Source organism: Salvelinus sp. IW2-2015, linkage group LG36, assembly GCF_002910315.2.
Source record: "Salvelinus sp. IW2-2015 linkage group LG36, ASM291031v2, whole genome shotgun sequence".
NCBI classification, from domain to species: Eukaryota; Metazoa; Chordata; class Actinopteri; order Salmoniformes; family Salmonidae; genus Salvelinus; species Salvelinus sp. IW2-2015.
In genome coordinates, this window is record NC_036875.1 from 11,031,219 (window position 1) to 11,054,653 (window position 23,435).

Consider the following 23,435-nt stretch of genomic DNA (forward strand, 5'->3'; position numbering starts at 1 on the left):
CTCAGCTCCTTCCCCAATATTTTAGTGATGGCGTGCATCAACAGATGGGGAGAGACTGCCTCTCTCCCTCCTAATCTTGGCTCGTTCCCTATTCCTGGGGAGCAGTGTGCACATGCTTTCTCTTTGAGCGACGCATGTCCCTGGTTGCCTCAACTCGGGTGCAGATATTATATCCAGGTGTGGGACCCTCTCTCTCTCAGTAGTGGAGGCTCTCCCAGGAATGGGATATTTTCGTCAGGGCCGACGTAGATCTTTACGCATCGCGAGAAAACACTCAGTGTTGTCTCGATGAGGGACCCGATTGCCCTATTGGGAACGGAYGCTCTGGTGCACTAGTGGCTTCGACCCTCCTTTACGTGTTTCCGCAAGTKGTTCTGATTCAGTCCACGTTGGAGTGGGTGCACCAGGAGGGCTAACCATTGATTCTTGTGGCTCCCCATTGGCCCAGGCACCATTGGTTCACCGAGATCATTCACCTTTTAGGCTGGGACCCGTGAAAGCTCCCATTACGCAGGGACCTGTTGTTCCTATGGGCCTGGCCACTAAGAGGGCCAATCTGATGGCTAGCGGTTTACCTCCGAATGTTATTGCTACCATTCAGTATGCAAGGGCATCCTCCACGAGAGGGCTGTATGTGAATAAGTGGCAAGAGTTTGAGCTCTGGTGCCAAGATAAAGGACTTGTCAGTGCTCATGGCTTTGGCTGAACGTGCTGGGGACCTCCACGCATTATCCATACATCCTTCCTGTGCTCAGTTCGCCCAGGCAACTCTATGGTGACGTTTCATCCAAATGCGGCCTTCATCCCGAAAGTCATGGCTGTGTCCTACAGGTCCTTAGCTTTTGAGCTATTTCCCTTTTTCGCCTCCTMTTTTTTGCTTTACAAGACAGAGGTTACATGCCCTTTGTCTGGTGCGAGCTTTACGCACGTACATTGAACAGACTGTGGATATCCAGTTATGTGACTAACTTTTTGTCTGTTTTGCTAATCCAGCTAGCGGCAGGGTGCTCTTTAAGCAGCGTCTCCCCCACTGTTTTGTGGAGGCTATCTCCCTAGCATATAGCAGCAAGGGGCAAGGGTTACCTAGGTTTTATCCCTTGGATGTCACTGCTCCCAGTATTGCACACAGTGTGCTTACAGCTGGGAGAGGGGAAAGTCACTAGGCAGCGTGACATGTGCGCAGTATCCAGACTGCTGCATCTGGCGGGGTCAGGACCGGGTGGTCTGCCATGGACCGTTTCATTTAGTATCCGTTGGGGTCAGCTAGGGGCGTGATTATATTTCCCTATAGTATGTTGTACCAAAGTTGACTGACTGAAAGGGAAAGTAACTTTTTGTTATGACTAAGTACTGTTCCCTGAAGGAGGGAAAAGAGGCACCGCCCATTCCTGGGCTCGGTGAAGAGCGGTATTAAATTGAAGGAATGAATCCTAGCCTCACGCTTATCACCTGTGGAAGACAGGGCTTGCAGCAAGGCTCGTATTTAACTTGCCTTGTCACRCATGATTGTATATCCTTCAACCAAAGTCGCAAGAGTGCGACTCCCCCGTAGTATGTTGTACCTTGTTTTCCTCCTTCTGGGAACAGTAGTTATAGTCATAATGTTACGTTTTTGTGGACTGTAKTGTTTTTRCGGACATTTCTGTAGTATTTACTTCAATGTTTTCTTTATAATACTGAAGTATTTACTATGGTATTCCACAGTACACTATAACATTAAAAAGTACTACACATGATCAAGGGATACTACAGTATGTAGTATAGTATTCTACAGTATACTACAGTTTAATACAGAATTATATATTATTCTATTGTAATTCTATAGTGTTTTGTTATGTGGGCATGCTCAAGAACATTTTGATTACTAACTTACGTTTGTCTTGCCACCTTGTGTAGATTTCACMCTATTGACACATTTCTCTACCAACTCAGAGTGTTGGCAGATGAACTGTGTAGAAGAAAGGGTACCTTCAAAGCAGGAACAATTCTTTCCTAGGCAGTGTTTGTATGATCCTGGATTGAGGCAGTTGGCTTTGTTTGAAACTTTTGAAACAGACACCTAACCTCGTCTTGGGTGCAAGCAGCAGGCTTGAGGTTCCTAATAACCCTTTTAGTTTCTCAAGCACTGTTTACACACCAGTTCAACGAAATATAAAATAAAAACTATAGCTGAGATTAGCAATGAACGGCATTTACATAATGACAGAAAGGACACAAGATCAGTTGGATAACAAAGCAAGCACTCTGTCATGTAGGAACTACCTTCCTTTATGTACAATCAGTGAAAGCATGACCATGTTTATCTCTCTACCACAAGAATGACGCAAGTGAAGTTTAGTCTAGTTTGTGTAAATTATTTAAATCTCAGTTGGTACTCTCCACATTAGCTTTCTAAAATCGTTCAACTACACTCAAAGCTGTAATACGCTGACGAGSAAGCGACAGGACTTCCGGTTTCCGAAAATATCCACTTTTCAGTATGTTCAGACCACATAATAGGGCAACAATATGTGATTATACAGATATACAAATCACAATATTTCACATTGTTTGTCTGTATAATATAAGTCTAACATTCATTTGCATGAGACAAAGTCTACTTGATCAATAGTTATTGCTCTAGGACCCTATGGTGCCACTGGTGCCAATGACATCTATAGTGCCACCAACTGGTCTGGTGTAGCCACCTGAGGTTGCAGTGAATKTATATTCACACASCTTCCAAGGACATATACATAAGRTTTACATACCAAATKTCATGGCCCCATGTCCATCGGTTCAGTTCTTATATCCCTGGTGTGATATGGTGCCATCTAGTAGTTTAGCGTGGCCCACTTTGAATGCAGCAACTAATCATTCTCAAATTCATTAGAGGCTAATTCATTGAGTCTATGTACCACATCTGAAGTCAATCTGATGTATGATTCATGAGAAGATTTTTAAAGTATTTTTAGCGTTAGCATATGTGCTAGTGTGCATCTGTAGGTACAGTGCAGTCATATTTGAATGCAACAACAACAATTTCTCAAAAACATTAAATACTGAGTCTAAAAACAAAATCGGACATATGATCCATGAGGAGAAGATGATTGCAGATGATTTGATGTGTTACTGTACAATATGCAAATAATTAGTTGTTAATAGTTCCTTGTTTGAGATATAAATACCAAATTCAGTGTGGTTCATTTTAGACGTCCATGATAGCGATGACAAGTTTCAATTGATATGCCACTGTGGAGTGGATTTACAGTGGTTTAAATGGACACAAAATCTTATTTCCTGATGTATCAATAACTGTCACGACTTCCGCCGAAGTCGGTCCCTCTCCTTGTTCGGGCACATTCGGCGGTCGACGTCACCGGCCTTCTAGCCATCGCCGATCCACTTTTCATTTTCATTTGTTTTGTCTTTGTTTTACACACCTTGTTTCAATTCCCCAATACATGTTCATTATTTAACCCTCTGTTTTCCCCATGGTTTTTGTGCGTGATGTTTTATGTATGTTCGGTCCGTTATGTGGGCTCGATATTACGACATGTTATTGAATATTTGAGTAAAGTACTTGTGGTTACTCATCTCTGCTGTCCTGCGCCTGATCCTCTGCAACCACTACACCCAGACCATTACAATAACACAGCCTTCTCTCAAACAATCCCTTAGCTTTTCTCAAACTGTGTTATTATTTGGCGTTTTTCAAAGTTTCCCAAATTTACAAGATGGAGGAAAATCTATTCTGACAGACCTTATGGATCTTTGAGGCAAATGTGTTCAACATGAGGAAGACGCCTACAACAAATTTCAAGAGATTGAGATAAAACGCGCGGATATGAGGCTTTAAGTGAGACTGCTTATAATTACGCCATCTAATAGCCATTGTGCCAGTTACCCATGGCCTCTAGTTTCTGGTGCCCTTATTTTTTTTTAAAGAACCAAATCTATTCTTAATTATTTGACCAGTCAAGGTGGGAAATGTATCGAAGAATAGCAATAAAAAAAAACTAATCAAATTTGATTTGTCACATGCACGTGTTTAGCAGATATTTTGTTCTAGCTCTAACAGTCAGTAATAACTAACAGTAATATCTAACAATTCACAACAATACACACAAATCTAAAGTAAAGTAATGAAATTAAGAATATATAAATATTTGGGCGAGCAATTCAAAACGGCATAGACTAAGATACAGTAGAATAGGATAGAATACAGTATATACATATGAAATGAGTAATGCAACATATGTAAACATTATTAAAGTGGAGAGTGATTCCAAGTCTGGTATAAGGGCAGCAGCCTCTAATGTGCTAGTGAATTCTTAACAGTATTTAACAGTCTGATGGCCTTGAGATAGAAGCTGTTTTTCAGTTCTCCGTCCCAGCTTTGATGCACATGTACTGACCTCGCCTTCTGGATGATAGCGGGTGAACAGGCAGTGGCTCGGGTGGTTGTTGTCCTTGATCAGCTTTTTGGCCTTCCTGTGACATCGGGTGCTATAGGGTCCGGAGGGTTAGGTGCCTGGAGTGTGTCCTGGAGGGTTAGGTGTCCTGGAGTGATAGGTGTCCTGGAGGGTTAGGTGTCCTGAGAGGGTTAGTTGTCCTGGAAGGGTTATGTTCCTGGAGGGTAGGTGTCCTGGAGGTAGTGTCCTGGAGGGTTAGGTGTCCTGGAGGGATAGGTGTCCTGGAGGGATAGGTTATCACAGCTTCGCTGTGAACCCCTAAATATTCAAAGAACTAAATTGGTCATCCGCAAACATTCTCCAGTCACTCCGAGAATGTAATCACATTGTCAAGCGGTTTACTCATTGTTTACTCTCTATTCCTATTGGTAAACACATTATTATTATTATTATTTTTGTACTTTTTACCCCATTTCCGTGATATCCAATTGGCAGTTACAGTCTTCGCTGCAGCTCCCGAATGGACTCGGAAGAGGAAAAGGTTGAGATCCACGCGTCCTCCGAATTACAGCCCTGCCGAGCCSCACTGCTTCATGACACACTGCTCGCTTAACCCGGAAGCCAGCCACACCAATGTGTCGGAGGAAACACTGTACAACTGGGGACCAAAGTCAGCATTTATGCGCCCGGCCCGCTACAGGAATCGCTAGAGTGTGATGGGACAAGGACATCCCCGCTGGCCTAACCCGGACGATGCTGGGCCAATTGTGAGCTGCCTCATGGGTCTGCCGGTTGCGGCCGGCTGCGACACAGCCTGGGATCACTGCGCCACTGGGGAGGCCCCCCTATTGGTAAACTTTTGTTCCCTCTGTAGATGTTCAGACCGTCAACACACCACTTCAACCAAGTTATTGCAGTGGGCTATTTTCATTGCTGTGAGATTAGGTCTAAGAYACTTTGCCAATCTCCATCAGTTGACAATGATCACACAGAGCACCTTTTGATGGCACTAAAAACCTACCTTTATCATTACTACAGCGGGCACTGTGAATGTGACACTGTTACAGTCAGCGACCTGCACTGGGCATGCCAGAGTCTATCTGTACTGTAATTGATATTCCCAATGATCCCTAGCGAGTTGCCAATAGAAAGGCTTGTGGCTGACTTTGCAGAAAATTCACTTGGCATGGCTCAAAGGGGATGACAGGAGTTTTGGTCAGGTGACATATGTGCTTTAAGGCCAACATCATCTCAGTTGTTCAAGTGGTTACCTATACAGAATGCACAGTGCCTTCAGAAAGTATTCATAACCCTTGGCTTATTCCACATTTTATTGTGTTACAGCCTGAATTCAAAATGGATTAAAATTCTGTTTCTTCTACACACAATACCTCATAATGACAAAGTGAAAACATGTTTTTCGAAATGTTAGCTAATTTATTTCAAATGAAATACAGAAATATCTAATTTACAGAAGTATTCACACCCCTGAGTCAATGCGCTTGTAGAAGCGCCTTTGGCAATGATTACAGCTGGGTAAGTCTCTAAGAGTTTTCCACACCTGGATTGTGCAGCATTTTCCCATTATTATTTCCAAAAGTTCTTTCAAATTGTTGATCATTGTTAGACAACCATTTTCAGGTCTTGCCATAGATTTTCAAGTAGATTGAAGTCAAAACTGTAACTCGGACACTCAGGAACATTCACTGTCTTCTTGGTAAGCAACTCCAGTGCAAACTTGTCCTTGTGTTTTAGGTTATTGTCCTGCTGATAGGTGAATTCATCTCCCAGTGTCTGGTGGAAAGCAGACTGAACCAGGTTTTCCTCTAGGATTTTSCCTGTGCTTAGCTCCGTTCCATTTCTTTATTTATCCTGAAAAACTCCTCAKTCCTTAATGACTACAATCATACCCATAATATGATGCAGCCACCACTATGCTTGAACAACTGGAGAGTGGTACTCAGTAAGGTGTTGTATTGGATTTGCCCCAAACATAACACTTTGTATTCAGGACAAAATGTTAATTGCTTTGCCAATTGTTTTTGCAGTATTACTTTAGTGCCTTGTTGCAAACAGGATGCATGTTTTGGAATATTTTTATTCTGTACAGGCTTCCTTTTCACTCTGTCATTTGTGTTAGTAACTACAATGTCGTTGATCCATCCTCCGTTTTCTCCTATTGCAGCCATTAAACTCTATACCTGTTTTAAAGTCACCATTGGCCTTGTGATGAAATGAGTGGTTTCTGAGTGGTTTCCTTCCTCTCCAGCAACTGAGTTAGGAAGGACGCCTGTATCTTTGTTGTGACTGGGTGTCACGTTCTGACCTTAGTTCCTTTTTTATGTCTTTATTTTAGTTTGGTCAGGGCGTGAGTTGGGGTGGGTATTCTATGTTTTTCTATGTTGTGTTCTAGTCGTTATATTTCTATGTGTTTGGCCTAGTATGGTTCTCAATCAGAGGCAGGTGTCGATCGTTGTCTCTGATTGAGAATCATACTTAGGTAGCYTGTTTTCCCACTATGGGTTGTGGGTAGTTMTTTTCTGTTTAGTGTTTTTGTTTGCACCTTTCAGAACTGTTCGTTTGTCGGTTTGTTGTTTTTGTTCAGTATTCATTCTTTATTAAATTATTATGAATACGTACCACGCTGCACTTTGGTCCTCTTCTCCTTCCACCAACGACAACCGTTACACTGGGTGTATTGATACAACATCCAAAGTGTAATTAATAACTTCACCATGCACAATGATCATGTTAAACACTATTATTGTACACAGAATGAGTCATGTAGCTTATTATGTGACTTGTTAAGCAAATTTTTAATCATGAACTTATGTAGGCTTGGCATAAAAAGGGGTTGAATACCTATATCCGCTTTAATCCCTTTTAAATTCAGACTAACACAACAAAATTTGGAACAACTCAAGAAATGTGAATATTTTCTGAAGGCACTGTATATCCTGCAGTGTGGGAGCTGTCACAATCAGGGTTGTTTGAAACAAATATTTTTGTACAGGCGTGAGTGAGACTCATTGCTGCTATGAGGGCCAGTGGGGATGTTACTGAAGAAAAGACGTCCCTGCACCACATTATCACTCCCCTCCAGTTTTCGTCAATAATTTTCTTCCAATTGTCAAGTGTGGCTGTGCCTTGACATGTTTCTTTAGTAAATTCCACACTACAGCTGCATCTTTCAAGCACCTATATTAGCATGTCAATTATGTTGAATGTAAACATAATGTATATTATTTATCCAATTTCTCTTGAGCTTTTTACATTATTAGGAAACCTGAGCAGAATGATTGATGTCCACMGAATTTGTGTGGCAACACCTCTCAGTACTGAGACAATTTCACACAGGAGAGAAGAAAAGCTCAACTCTTCAGCACCTTTTGGATTATGTTTATTGATGTGTGGCTAGCAATATCACAGACAGAGACCTCTATCGGTTCTGTCAAGCTGCAAGASTAAATTGCTCTCCCGTTAGGCCAGTTTAATGAGAAAATTTGACTGGTATTAGCTGGGACCTAGATTAACTATTGATTTTTTTTGTGGGAGACTGTAGACTTGCAGTCAAAAGAATGTGTTGTTTCAGGTCTGTCCACAGAAAATCTTAAGTAATGTGTTTGGCTGGGATGTTCTTATCTAAAACATGAGGAATGCAATCACTGCACAGTGTTAACCACACTAGAACACAGCTACTCACCCAACGATCAGAAAGCCATGTAGTCATTAACAAGCTGTGTACATTAAACAGGCTGGGAATGTGTACATTGTTGATCTGCCCCTGTGGTGTGGTGTTTATCCCTCATCATAACGCTATCCTATTTTCAGCTATTCTCTCAAGGTAGGCCAGTAATTGCATCAATTAGCGGGGATAGCGAAACAAAAACACACGAGCAGCCCCCTTAACAATAGGTAATGGTTGCATTTTCAAAGACAGAGACAGAGATAAATGCTCTGGATCTTCCAGCTCCATTAGCGCCCATTTTATCCCAAGATTAAAGGGCGTCTCGTGGAGGGTCTTGATGCTTGGAACAGGGCAATATTGGTCAGGAGTGGATGAAAGGATCAGAGGTAGAGAGAGAAAGAGGAAGAGAGTCAGAGAGCAAGGCAGTCCTGCAGTGGTGGAAAGTGATGAAGATTGAACAGCCTGCAGCGGGGTGAAGAGGCCGCTCCACAGGCCAGTGAAATTCGCAGCAGCAGAACAGACCTGCTTTTGGGAAATCAAAGGAATTTTCATCAAGGGAGAAGGTCTCTTTATCTCTTAACTATGATAAGGTACGGTGCTAATGGACGTGGGAGAAGGCCACTGTAGACACAGGCAGTGGAAGAACGAGCAGGGTGTGGATCCATTGGAAACTAAGGGAATATATATATTTATCGCTCTGGTGTCTGCCTGAGATGTCATTAGTCAGAGCAATTCCATTCAGCCATAGACTTTTAGGGAAAGGGTTAGGAGACACTTAGTCAGTTGCAAATGTTAATGCATTCAACTGAAATGTGTCTTCCGTATTTAACCCAACCCTTCTGAATCAGAGCGGCGCGGGGGGCTGCCTTAATCGACGTCCACGTCATCGGCACCCGGGGAGAAGTTGTTGTTGGGGGTTAACTGCCTTGCTCGTATTTGATGGATGCATGCTGGGTTCCAACTGGAGGAAAGAAGTATAGCAGCAATAATTAGATTTTGCAGATTTTTTGGTTCTTTTCAGATGAAGGACAGATTTCTTCCTCCGGGWTTGGTTTTCTTCTCAGGAGCTCCATGTGACTATTTCAGTGGGTGTTCCCTGTCTGGGTCCTCTTGAGGGTGGTGTGTGGGTGCTTCATATAGGTATGGAAATGGATGGTTTGATTTTTCTGAGACTCACATGTTAAAGTAAATGCCAACTGTAGAATAGTAGATAATCTACTAAGAACAATATTTTCACCTGCTTTACTTAGTCTTGCATACACTCACTGGCCAGTTTATTAGGTACACCACCCCGTTCACGAAAATGGTTCGCTCCTACAGACGGTGAGTCACGTGGCCGTGGCTTGCTTAAATAAAGCATTCGTTACTGTTTGATTGAACATTAGAAAGGGAAAACGAGTGACCTAAACGACTTTGTGTGGTATGATCGTCGGTGCCAGGCACGCTGGATCCATATCTCAGAAACGGCAGGCCGTCCTGGGCTATTCACACACGGCAGTGTCTGGGGTTTACCGAGAATGGGGCGACAAACAAAAAACATCCAGTCAGCGGCAGTCCTGTGGGCGAAAACAGCTAAGAGATTGAAGGAGAATGGTAAGAATTGAGCAAGCTAAAAGGAGGGCCACAAACAGACAAATAACGGCGCAGTACATTTACATTAACATTTTAGTAAGCAGTGGTGTGCAGAACGGCATCTCGGAAAGCACAACTCGWCGATCCTTGTCATGGATGGGCTATTGCAGCAGACAACCACATCGGATTCACTCCTATCAGCTAAAAGCAAGAACAAGCGGTTCCAGTGGGCACGTGATCACCAACACTGGACAATTGAGGAGTAGAAAAATATTGCCTGGAACATGACAGTGAGTTCAGTTTACTTGAGTGGCCTACGCAGTCCCCAGACCTAAACCCAGTACTAATACATCTTTGGGATGATATKGAACGGACTGTTCGCAGCATGAATGTATTGCCGTCCAATCTGCCGCAACTGCGTGATGTCATCGAGTCAGCATGGACCAATAWCTCTGTGGAACATTTCCGACACCTTGTAGAATGCCCTGAAGGATTCAGGCTGTTCTGGAGGCAAAGGGGGGTCCGACCCGGTACCAGATGGGAGTACCTAATAAACTGGCCAGAGAGTGTATATGTTGCAGATATTACAGACTCAAAAGTAGCAACAGTTGATGTTAAAATGGCAGAAATATGTCTTAAATCGAATCATACAAAAGTACTAAGACATATTCACACTCGTACCCATATACAGGTTGAAAATGGATGAATTGGACATGGATAAGCATCTAAATTGGAACGCAGTGGCTGTACAGCAGAGTTCCACAACTAGCGGCCATGTTGGTTTTATTTGCCCCCCCAAGTCCTCTGAGCAAAAWWTKTTTWAATAATACTGTTACGGTTTATTATTATTTTGTTATTATTTAGAATTTTCTTTGTTGGACATAAGACTGTAAAAACACCAGTAAGTGATTATAATTTTCTAAATCTGTTCCCAAGTATTCCCACGCATAATACAGAGACACGTGATCATATACAAATGTAAGACAAGTTTGAAATGTACCTTTACATGCTGACCACACCGCTCGTGTCGCGTGTGTGAGCTTTGCAAAATAAATGTACACATACACGTTATTCAATAATTGCACCCACACTGCTTGTGCACGTCAATGAGCGTCTGCGTAGCCAGGTGCTAAAATAGAACTTGGTTTGTGACRCTTGACGCGCTGCAAGTCCCGCCTGTCCAATCTCCTCATTGGTTTTTAGGAGCATATACCCACGTGGGTGATTGAAAGAYGAAGTGAGGTTCACACTCCAGTCCAGTTGGTGGTGGTAATGCACCTTAAAGTTGATGGCCAMCCGCTATATAAAGGCCAAAGCAGAAGAAGCCTAAAGGAGGAGAGATTACTAGAAACAAACTCGATTTACCCTTTTTTCTGTGGATTAACTGTCAGAGTAGAGGACCTTGTGCATTTCAGGTAAAATAACAACCCAAAGTTTATATCCCAGGACAAATTAGCTAGCAACAGCAAGCTAGATAGCTACATTGCCATAAATGTTTAATGCTTTTTGACCTGTCCCCAAATAAATATAGTTGATCCAGAGTTTGTTTTGATAGTTCAACCTGTATGTCCTGATCACATCTGGTGTGGGGGGACTAAATCAACATGCGCGTGATGCCGGACGCACTCGCGYGAGTGGTCTGATCAGCATGTTGGCCTAATCATTTTCCCATCATCTCCAAACTATTCCCCTTTAATTGCTATCATGGTTATGCATATGCCCTATCCATATAGGCCCATTCCCATGAGTGTAAGGGGTTTTAATAATTGCTCATGGAAATACATCACATGGAAATTTCTCGGAAAGAAAGGGCTCCTTTTTCATTTCATTGTCAATGTTGAGGTGTATCATGTCTGTAACACGCTCCGGTGCACTGCAGGGAAGATTTAGAGGGGGAGGTACGGCACTTCAATCACAGGATTATCTGTCACGTGCACGTCTCTGTGTCTCTCGGTGTGGGTGGAACTGGTAATGTGCGTTCACATCTGATATCGAGTGAGTGTTGAGGTRTTTGTCTCTGAGGGGATTTGCTGGGTCGACTGTTGTTTGACCACACTAAAGAAGTGCAACCGGTGTGAGACAGCTAGCTAGTTAGCGGTGAGACCTTGAAGTAGTTATTTCCCTTGGGCCGCGGCTTTTGTGAAGCGATAGGTAACGATGCTTCGTGGGTGACTGTTTTCGACGTGTGCAGATGGTCCCTGGTTCGAGCGCAGGTTGGGGCAGGGAGAGSGACGGAAGAAATACTGTGCTAATGAGCACTCAGAGAGACTAGTCTATGTAGTAGAGCTCTGCTACCCGACCTACTCATGACTAAATTGATCACTAGCTAATATTTTGAAGCTGAGTTGTTTGCTCGTGCTCTTTGGTGCAGTGTCTCTGTATAGTCATATCTTACTAAGATCGTAACATGGTGTCAGAAGTGCTTCAACATCGTCAAATATAAGACCAGAACATTGTCCAAGTCGACAGGAGAGATTATTTCACAGACAATAATAGTGTTCTTTAAGTTTTGTCAAAGTTGAGAGTGACGAAAAGTAGCTAGCTAACTTCAGACTCTCTTCAGACTCTTTCATGTCTTGAGAGCAGTCCAAGCAGAGCCGTTGCTATGGATATTCACATGCTGGAGCGGGAGCAGCGCAGGGAGCAGGGGGAAGATAGTATGCATTAGCTACTCATTTCTAATGGAAGACACTTTTTCTGATTTTGGATTCGGGCAATAACTCAGTGCTCATCTATTACAAAAGCAATCGGGTTCGGGTAGGTTAGGGCCTGAACATCATGGGCATGGGTAGGGCTTGGTCTTCAGATTCATGTCCGTGCAGGGCTCTACTGTGCAGGCCAGTCTGTGGTGGAGTGTGTGGCATCAATAACCCAGTGCTCATCTATTCATTACTGCTTCTGAAATAACAGGTCATCCAGGGTCCCTGGAGGTCCCTGGAGGTCCCTGGAGGTCTCTGGGGGTCTCTGGGTTAGGACTGAGGCGTGTCGCTGAGAGGTGACCTGACGGTGCTGATCAAACCCTGGCTATCATCAAAGCCTAATTGCAATTAAAAGTTTCCTGAATACCATCCACTGTGGGGCTGGGGATTGCCAGGGAACACACGATACAATATTATAATGATTCTTAGGTGCCGATATGATGTGTTGCAATTCGATACTGCAATTTCTTTTTTTGTTGCGATTTGATGGTCCAAACATATTGCTCACTATACAGTATGTCTGCTGCAGAGAGACAAGAGAGAGCCATAATAAAAACCTGTTTTGATCAGTCAGGGAAATAAAAGTACTGAAAACATGTTGGCTCACTATTTAAAAAGAAGATGGAGAACGTGCTATAGGATGAAAAATACCAGAGTTTTGGCGCAAGTACAGCCGACTAGCACTAGCTGACTCAACCTGGGTTAGCAAAAGAAAATAAACTCGGAGTCAAATATCAATATATCATCAAAAAATATTGCGATATGTAACTGTATCGATTCCCCCCCCCCCTCCCTGCCGCTAATCCACTGGCCTCAAGGGGGTCTAGTCAAGTAGTCTAAAGTCATTGTCACGCCCTGGCTATAGAGAGGCTTTTTATTCTCTATTTTGGTTAGGCCAGGGTGTGACTAGGGTGGGCAGTCTATGTTCTTTTTTCTATATTGTTGTGTTTCTATGTGTTTGGCCTGGTGTGGTTCCCAATCAGAGGCAGCTGTCTATCGTTGTCTCTGATTGGGAGCTATACTTAGGTAGCCTGTTCCAATCAGTGTTTGTGGGTAGTCGTTTTTTGTTTCGTATCTGTACCAGACAGTGCTGTTTCGGTTATTATTTTTGTCATTTTCGTGTTTAGTGTTCGGTTGTTATTAAATTAATTATGAACACGCACCACGCTGCACCTTGGTCCTCATCTTCTTCTCTTGAATGCCGTGACAGAACTACCCACCACAAACGGACCAAGCAGCGTGGTGAGGAGCAGCAGCGTTATCTGGACTCATGCTCTTATACACATCTAGATGTGTATAAGAGACAGAGGATATCCTGCGCCGGCGCTGCGTACTGTGTCTCCAGGGCGTTGGGAGGGTGCAGTTCGCCCTATGCGAACTGCACCGGGCGAATGTGGGCCGGGCGAATGTGGGCATTGAGCCTAAGGGAGAGGTGCGTGTGCTATGCACCAGATCTCCAGTGCTCCCCCACAGCCTGGTTCGACCTGTGCCTGCACTCTGGAGGGTCCGGGCTAAAGTGGTCATCCAGCCTGGAGGAGTGGTACCAAGGCTGCGCACCACCTGTCTCTTATACACATCTAGATGTGTATAAGAGACAGGAAGCGCACGGTGTCGCCAGTGCGCGCTCATAGCCCGGAGGGCTACATGCCAGCCCCCCGCAAGTGCCATGCGAGAGTGGGCATCCAGCCAGGGCGGATTGTGCCTGCGCAGCGCGTTTGGTCTCCGGTGCGCCGTTTTGGTCCAGGATATCCTGCGCCGGCGCTGCGTACTGTGTCTCCAGGGCGTTGGGAGGGTGCAGTTCGCCCTATGCGAACTGCACCGGGCGAATGTGGGCCGGGCGAATGTGGGCATTGAGCCTAAGGGAGAGGTGCGTGTGCTATGCACCAGATCTCCAGTGTTCCCCCACAGCCTGGTTCGACCTGTGCCTGCACTCTGGATGGTCCGGGCTAAAGTGGTCATCCAGCCTGGAGGAGTGGTACCAAGGCTGCGCACCAGGGCTCCAGTGCTCCCCCACAGCCCAGTCTATCCGGTGCCTCCTCCACGTACCAAGCTTCCTGTAGGTCTCTCCAGGCTGGTGGGCCCTGTGGCATCTCCACGCACCAGGCTGTCTCTCCGTCTCCTCCTTCCAGGTTCGCCCTCCAGTCCGGAGCCTCCAGAGCCGCCCGTCAGTCCGGAGCCGCCAGAGCCGCCCGTCTGTCCGGAGCCGCCAGAGCCGCCCGTCAGTCCGGTGGCGCCCTCTACGAGGGTCTTCAGTCCGGGGCCCGCTGYGAGGGAGCGGGGTCCACGTCCCGCACCCGAGCCRCCCCCGTAAAGAAGGCCCACCCGKACCCTCCCCTTTAGAGTCAGGTTTTGCGGCCGGAGTCYGCACCTTTGGGGGGGGTACTGTCATGCCCTGGCTATAGAGAGGCTTTTTATTCTCTATTTTGGTTAGGCCAGGGTGTGACTAGGGTGGGCAGTCTRTGTTCTCTTGAATGCCGTGACAGTCATGGTATTAACCAATGGGGTAAAAATGGCTTAAGTGACAAATGTCAACGTCTTTTCAACCAAAAATACGTATTTTAAATGTCTTGTGCTCATAGGGACCCTGGATTGAAATCTATTTGACAGAACATAGGCTACGTGATGTTCCTACTTGTTTAATGTCCATTCTTGAGAGCGTCTTTGCACTAATGATGTCTGACAGGCTTTTGTGGGGACGTTTTGAAGCTGAAGGTTAATGGCTGTGTATCCTAGAGCTCTGAGAGAACCAGGCAGTATCTTTCAGCTGCTCTGCTGCTCTTTTGTATTTAGAAACCGTATCCACMGTTACCTGTTTCTCACTATAATTGGTGTCCAGGAAGCTATCGTTACAGGACATTTAGACAAAATAATGGCTGATGTCGTAAAACCTAAAATCGCATTTTGTTGCTTTAAAGTCAATATTGTTGATCAAATGTTATGAAAGGGGTGAAAATGCATGTTTATGTATGAATGTAATAATTGATGTATTAATGCAAAGCTTATGCAAATCTATTTCTGTTTAGTTTATTGTGTATCCCTCTATTTGGCATGGGCAAATGTAATTTAGTTTTCAGTCAATAATTCCTGGAACACAAGATGACTGAGAAGGATGTTAATTTGGACTTGAGCACTTAATTGCCTAAAGAACCTGTCAACTTATTACCATTTTTAAGCTCTCACGTCCAGCAGTGTTTTGGAAGGGAGAGTTAAGTGAATGAAGAGTTGCAGAGAAATGCTGAGAAGAGGGACACACGACCACACATGAGCACACACACACACACACACACACAGTAGCATGCCAGCAGCAGCCCTCCCACTGCGATCCATCACTTTACATATCAAACTGCTGTAAATAATGGTGAAATCTATTTTCATGTTAAACCGAGTTGTGCTTCCAAACCAGGCTTATTAAGGGTTTTACAGGTTTTCGCAATCGCGTACAAGCATTTTTGGGGGGGGATCTGTGTTGAAACGTATCTATGACAGAACAACAAATGGTCAAATGCATTTACAGAACTTCTGATAATTTTATTGCCTTTGTACCCGAGTTGCAGATCTTAGACCCCCTTTTACAAAACTCTAAATAGAAATGTCAACAGTGAMAAGACAATTCACTGATAAGTGTTTTCTTCACAGAATATGAACACATTGTTTTCATCAGAAGAGAWATGTGAGCAATTGTGTTCACTGTTTTCAGCAATCAGTAAATACTAGAGCACAAAAAGTATATCACCAAATCWCTGTCATACCATGTAATATATAGGGAAAGATCTAGGCAATGGGGAATGTCTATTTGTTATGATTCTTTACAATATTGCGRACCTGCAGAGATCCAGAAAATGAAGTCATCAACTCCAACATTGTGATCTTCCATTATATAGCTTTGCTTTGGTGTGGTTTGAGGCCTATAAATTCATATCAGTTGTGTTCCTCCATTGTATTCACCTTTCCTTGATTTTGTTTCTGTGTGCCAAAGGAAAGTCTACAAAACTATGCACAAACCAACCTATGTATTGAGTACATGRAATTGGATTGTGATGAATGAATCCTGTACACACTGTGCTTATTTATTTATTTTACCAGGAATAATATTTAATTTGATGTGTATGAAATTGTTTGGTGAAATATGCATAAAAGGACAGTAATTGCYCATAATTCTGCTCCTTTGGATAGTTGTACTTCCAATTTTGATCATTATGATTTAGTGACGGCAAAGAAAATCTATTGATCTACTGGGATTTTAAAAGAGAGATAAGTATGGAGATAAGTATTAGTGCATTTCATCTTTTTGCAAACAGCTGTGTTCTTTTTATGAATGTATTTGAAATGTTGAAATTATAATATAGTTGTGATGAATGTATTTATGTTTTGAGAAGGTAACTACATTTTTAAAACACATTTACTGTKTTGCAAAAGGCCACAGAGTTCTGTGTCTTCTGGACTCTGTTTTGAAAATCGACAACATTGTTCCTAATAATGCTTGTACACAATTGAGAAAAACTGTAATGCCATGCCACATCAAGTGCCAAGCTACAGTGGTGCACAAACGATGCATATTATTCACACTAATCTTTACAGTTGCTGTTTATGTGGGAAGGTGAATTGAGATGTTCTTGATTTGCTATCTAATATGTTGCTAGGTAGAATTAAAGGAATAGGGATTGCTCACATACAGTATTTCACAGAGTAGCAAATGCGCTATTGTCATTGTATTTTCCCCCAATAAGGTGTCAGGTTATTAGGAACATTCAACCCACCAAATTCAATTTCCATCTTCATTTTCTGTGATGAGCACAGATATTTGGTTATACTGGGGGAAATTGACTTGTAAGCAGTAATATGGGGTTAGTTTCACTAATRGCCCATGGTGTACACTTCTGAAAAGTGAGTGGTGGTCATTGCATGATTGGTCAATTGACCTCTGACCTGGGGCATATGGTTCATTGGTGATATAAGTGTGACAGGCTACCTATGGCTATGGCCCCTTCGATTGCTATTGAGACACCGTCAGCTAAAGGGGACTGTGTTTCAGCAGGGATCAGAATGATTATTTTCTGTTTTGGCCTTTGAGTGTGAATAGAATAATTCCTCAGTTACCACAGACATTGTCCTCTTACACCTTTTCACCCGCTAGTGAAATCCAGGGCTGCAATGACATATCTCTCAGCTGTCTGGGCTCACCCAACGAACTGCCCACCAGGATTACCTCCTCTCGCTCTCTCTCTTTACCATGACACCCTCTCTCTCCATCTCTCTCTTGCTCTCCATCTCTCTCTCGCTCTCCATCTCTCTCTTTCTCCCGCTGTCTGACAGCATGATTATAGGACTCTATACCTACTCTAGGACAGACTTGTGCTGCTGCTCTTTGGTCTCCAATAAGTTCTCCCCACAACTCTGGCAGGTGCTTGAGACGGCATTATGTAAACATCCACCTTGGTGAATATTCTAGCACTTTGCTGTTTACCAACTGATGTGATACTGAGAGAGAAGCTGTACTGTCTTCTCATTGCCACTTTCTCTCAATCTAGATCTGGAGCTGAGAAACATGCCATGAGTCAGAGTATTTCCGTTCTGTATCTGAGAGGTCTTAGCAAGCCAGCCAGGAACCTGACATCAAAAGAATGCACACAAGGTACTAAATTAATATTATTAAGAAAAGTGTCAACACTGTTTATTGTGTGTAATATCCACATCTGAATTCCATAGTTAACTGCTTCCTTTTCCCTTTACCAAACAGTCATTCAGTTTTTACTATGCAGAAAAATGTGCTTCGCTTATTAACACAGGACTGGTTGAATAGGAGTTTATAGACACCATTTAGTTTCCTTTCRGTTTTATTTATGGTCTTCTGCAACCTCTTGCACGTTCAACCATTTGCGATTAGAGGAAGTTTATTCTCAATTGGACTCATCTGAGAATCACAGTCACATCACTGTGATAGAAGTGTGGACAGTAAATATGATGAATGTCCCTCTGTAATTACACTGCGATTCCATTTCACTAGTCATTAACTCTCTGCGTCAATTAATATCTGTASAATGACTCATCCTTTTGGCAAAGTTAAGTATTGAAATGTGACCTACTGCAAATGCTGGGTTGTTGGATAACAACATCATTTACAGCTGATGTCTTACAACTAACAAATACAAATGTATGGTCGAGCATGTATTTTCATTGACAGAAGGCTTTCATACAAAGAGCTCTCATGGCAAATCAGATGACACATGTTGAAATGCACAACCGCACACAAACTCTTGATGATGACATCTTCGATATGGGAGGACAGATCAGCGTCCCGTCAACGGGACAGTTGTAAATCATGCAGCGTGTTATGTCAAGATCGCAGATTTTAGAGAAACAACAAATGTCGGTACATATAAGTGTCTTATATCAGCCGAGAGCTTAACTTCTTGTTAATCTAACTGCACTGTCCAATTTACAGTAGCTTTTACTGCGAACAAATGCCATGCTATTGTTTGAGGAGAGCTCCTAACAACAAAACACTTTTTTCACCACGATAGGTTTGATACATTCACCTCTGAAGGTGAAATGTGTACTTACATTCTGAAATCTTGCTCTGATTTATCATCCAAAGGGTCCCAGAGATAACATGAAGTGTCATTTTGTTAGATAAAATTATTTTTCATGTCCTAAAAAGGTCCATATAGCATGCACAATCGATTTTGTATTTCCACTCGTTCAATTTGCAAAGAAAGGAATCTTGAAAATTTCACCCTAAATCTTGTTTCAACGAGTCAAATCACGTTTGTATGTATTCCTCAGAGATCCTAGAAGGTAACAATACTTCACTATATCAGTAGGGGTGTAGTATATCCTATAGGACACMATATTTGGTCAGAGAGCGACGCCTTCATATCACGCCGATGACGCGGGCGGTCATCTCTTGAACAACTATCTTTGTTAAATAAGCACCAATCGGGGTCAAACAAAGCTAGTTAGATAGCCAATGAGCTGGGCTTTACGGGAGTATCCGGAAAMCATGTATATGTCGTAAAATGTAGCTACTAACCTTGTACGACAGCATGCCTTTTCATTTTGGACAAAAACTTGTTATGAAGATATGAAAACTGGTTGTTTTGCAAATGTTGAACTTATAATATGGCTACTAACACTTGGAAAGCTAAATCAAAGTCCAAGTATACAGATTTGACGATATTCTTGCAGAARAAATGTTATATGAATGCGAATGTCTCCTTCACAATTTGCCCAAATGTACCTGGGGACTTCACACTAAGTCTTGTAGTTCACTCATACTTCAAGTTATCCATCTGAAACTTTGCACATACACTGCTGCCATATTGTGGACACTATCGGAACCAGCGTGATGGCTAGAACTGTGAACTTTCTCTTGCATTTCAAAGAWGGTGGTAGAAAAAGACCRGTTGKTTTTTTTCTTTGCATTTTCTTCTACCAGATCTATTGTGTTATATTCTCCTACATTCAATTCACRTTTACACAAACTTCAAAGTGTTTCCTTTCAAATGGTACCAAGAATATGCATATCCTTGCTTCAGGGCTTGAGCTACAGGCAGTTAGATTTGGGTATGTCATTTAGGCGAAAATTKAAAAAAGGGGGATATCCCTAAGAAGATATGGGAGGACAGATGACAGGCCTGATGAGTATATGAGTAAACACATTGCCTTTCACAGAACCATCTCAATTCATTCTCTTGAGCTAGATTGTCAAATCCATTGATGAGTGAATAAATATATACACTGATGAGTGGATTTGATGCCTGTCAATGCTGTCAACCATGGAAACATCCTAATCAGGTCAGAAACACTTTCATAAGAGAATATTCCATGATACTAATATCCCATAGAGGAGCATGCATCAGTACGTTTACATTTTACAGTACATTGGCTAAAAGAGAAGTGAGATGCTGCCACAGCTTTGAAATGAAACCATTTATAGCAATTAAAGAGCATGTTCTGTAATCAGTGTCAATTAAGATTTGGATGAGATGACAATATCAACCGTATGTAGTCTATTCTTAATGATGTATTCATTTAGTAGTCAATATTACAACTTAGGCCAACGTCTACCTACCTTGTAATATGATTTAGAAGATCAGATCGCCTGATGATGAGCAGTGTATAGTATGGGCCAAGAACAGATGCTTATGCAGTTGACCTTCAAATTGTGACGCTATTGCATCTGTGCAACAGAGTGGAAAGGTTACTCATGTGCTGGCATCAGTGTAAATTCAAGATGCATTATATTCTCCTTCAWTTTGTAATGCAGTGGAATTACCGCTAGGCATTGAACAGCCTTGTTCCTATTGCACACAATTATAGTTTCCCGTYGGGAAACATTGAATTTATATTATTGAGTTAAAGGCTATGTGGTGAGCATTTTCCACTAGTGTTATTTGAAATGCCTTATAATGCCTAATGGTCTTTAATTAACATGCTGAATTCAYGAAGTATCAATAATAATGAATTACATTGCTAATTCATATACCAATGGTCTGGCTAAGCCTTAARGTCTTCGACAATTAATTTGTGACCATTTAGCAATTAAGTGATAGCACATTAATTATTTTTATTGAAAGAAAAAATAATCATGTTCTGTGTTGAAATCATGTTCTGTGTTTGTGGTGAAGAGTTTGACAAATTAGTCTGTGGTGAATTTGCCTTGGTCTGAAAATTATTTCAAGTATGAATAAAAATTCAGCCTGAGGAGGATATTGGAGTTTGATCTCTGCTTCAAAAAAGGAACTATTTGTATTCATCACAACATCAATTACTTTGTAGCTTGTGATCTATAATACCTGCAATGAGCTCTGATTTCCCTGTTTCTGTCAATAGCTCTTTAGTCCACTGGAAAAATAACAATTGATTTACATGCATTTTCGGTGAAATACTGTGAATCTCCTGGAACGATTCATAGGATCATCTTTGTTTGACCGCTCACCACAAAGACTCAGGTTTACAGATGAGGCTTTATATTGAATTTATGTGTAGTAACTTTTCTAAATGATATACATTAGGCCTACTAATATAAATAATGTAAATTGATACCCTTTTATATTTTGTAAAAATCTGAATAATGTTTGTGAAGCTCAGTATAAATCACCCCAGTGTCACTCAAACCTGGCAATGAAACTCTGATGAATAACTTTGACCTTAAGGAATGACTATGTTAATACAGTGTGATCAATCCAGCCTAGAGAGAATAATAAAAGGTCACCAGTAGCTAGGTTTCCATCCAATTGGCAACAGGTCTTCATGCGACTATTCAAAAATAAGCTCATTTTCCCACCAGTGTTGTTTTTCCACCAAACAGACTTGTTGCCGATAAAAATGAGTGTGTGATGACGTACAGTGGTGCACACAAAATGTACTTTTTCAGTTACCCAAAACAAATACTGTGTGTTCCATTGCTTTTTCAACTCTACCAATAGTTTTGTCACAAAAACTGTTAAATAGCAAATGTGCCTAATCTSGTTTTGACACGTATGCTCTAGCCAACAGCTCACAGGTAGGCTGCGGGAAGGCTGGACGGGTAGGGTTGTCTACATGAYGAGATTATTATGGATAAGAGCGAAACTATTTGTATTTGTCAAACAGCAGTCAAGCATCAATCACCATGTCACCAGAATAAAACCCTCKGTATTTATTGGACAGGAGCATCAAGATCACCGTGCACCATCCTCTGAAGTTCATGATTTCATCTGTAGCCTAATAAACTGTTTGGTTTCCCGAGTCATAGTGGGAGGACCACACACCATATAATTGCGTGACTCCAAGTTTACTTAGATATGATGGTAATATTTGTACATAAAGGCTTTTCCACCAAAGTTTCTCGCATAATGCATTTTTTCTGACACAAAAAGATCCCACCATGTCGAATGAACAAATKATTTTATAAAATTGTACCGAAACTACCTGTTTCCATCACAGCTGTCATAATGTTTTTGACACAGTATGACTACTCGCATAAAAACTGTGGATGGAAAYGTGGTTAGTGTTTTCGAGATTTCCAAAGACCTTTTGAAGAATGTTCAAAGCCGTATTCAAATGCCATGTGCAGTTACGGTGTCTCTTCCATAATTATTGTCATTAAAGTATAGAGGTCGACCGATTATGATTTTTCAAYGGCGATACCGATTATTGGAGGACCAAAAAAGCCGATGCCGATTAATCGGCCGATTTTATTTTACATTTATTTGTAATAATGACAATTACAACAATACTGAATGAACACTTATTTTAACTTAATATAATACATAAATAAAATCAATTTAGCCTCAAATAAAAAATGAAACATGTTCAATTTGGTTTAAATAATGCAAAAACAAAGTGTTGGAGAAGAAAGTAAAAGTGCAATATGTGCCATGTTAACTGAAAACTTGAAATCGGCCCTAATTAATCGGCGCGACTCTATTAAGGTAATATTCCTCAACAGAAATGATTATCCACATTTTGTAGTTACGAGTGAGTCCTAGTGTCTATGTTGCTTGGAACTCTACCAGTGCATTTGATACATGACTGTTCAAGTCCAGTAGATTCAGCCGACAGTTTATGATGGTCATTGCCCTTCTCTTAGACAAGGTGTCAGGACAATTAAGTGGTGGCCTAATCATCTAGGGAGGCTTTTGTGTGAAGTGGTTCTCTCAAGCCCAAGTAAGCTCAGCCACCGGAGCGCTAAATTAATGACTTTTTACCAAGCCTTTCTCATTTTTTTATCAATATCACCAATCAATTGGGTCTGAATTATAGTGGGTAATTAAGAGATGCCCATAACACAGGCCTCAGGGACCCCTGTAGCTAGAGGGTGGATAAAGCTTGGTTGCCCACAAATGTGTCCTTACCCTAAGCCTACAGAATGACTCTAGTTCAGGTTCATTGTGTGGGATGTGCTTACTGTATATATACAGTTGAATGTCGGAAGTTTACATACACTTAGGTTGGAGTCATAAAACTCTTTTTCAACCACTCCCAAATTTCTTGTTGAAAAACTCTAGTTTTGTCAAAGTGTTAGGACATCTACTTTGTGCATGAACAAGTAATTTTCCAACATTGTTTACAGAAAGATTAAGTGGGTCAGAGGATTTA

At 42.1% G+C, this 23,435-nt stretch overlaps 1 protein-coding gene across 2 annotated transcripts in view; it reads left to right on the forward strand.

Annotated features, from left to right (window-relative positions):
• The window catches only part of b3galt1b (UDP-Gal:betaGlcNAc beta 1,3-galactosyltransferase, polypeptide 1b), a 131,023-nt gene that overhangs the window by 23,643 nt on the left and 83,945 nt on the right, over nt 1–23,435 (forward strand). The window contains exon 2 of one of the 2 annotated variants that reach the window (XM_023980831.2): nt 17,882–17,985. The exons of the other annotated variant lie outside the window; for it this stretch is intronic. The gene's annotated coding sequence lies outside the window, so the exon portion shown is untranslated. The remainder of the gene's footprint in view (nt 1–17,881; nt 17,986–23,435) is intronic. 2 annotated transcript variants of the gene reach the window in all.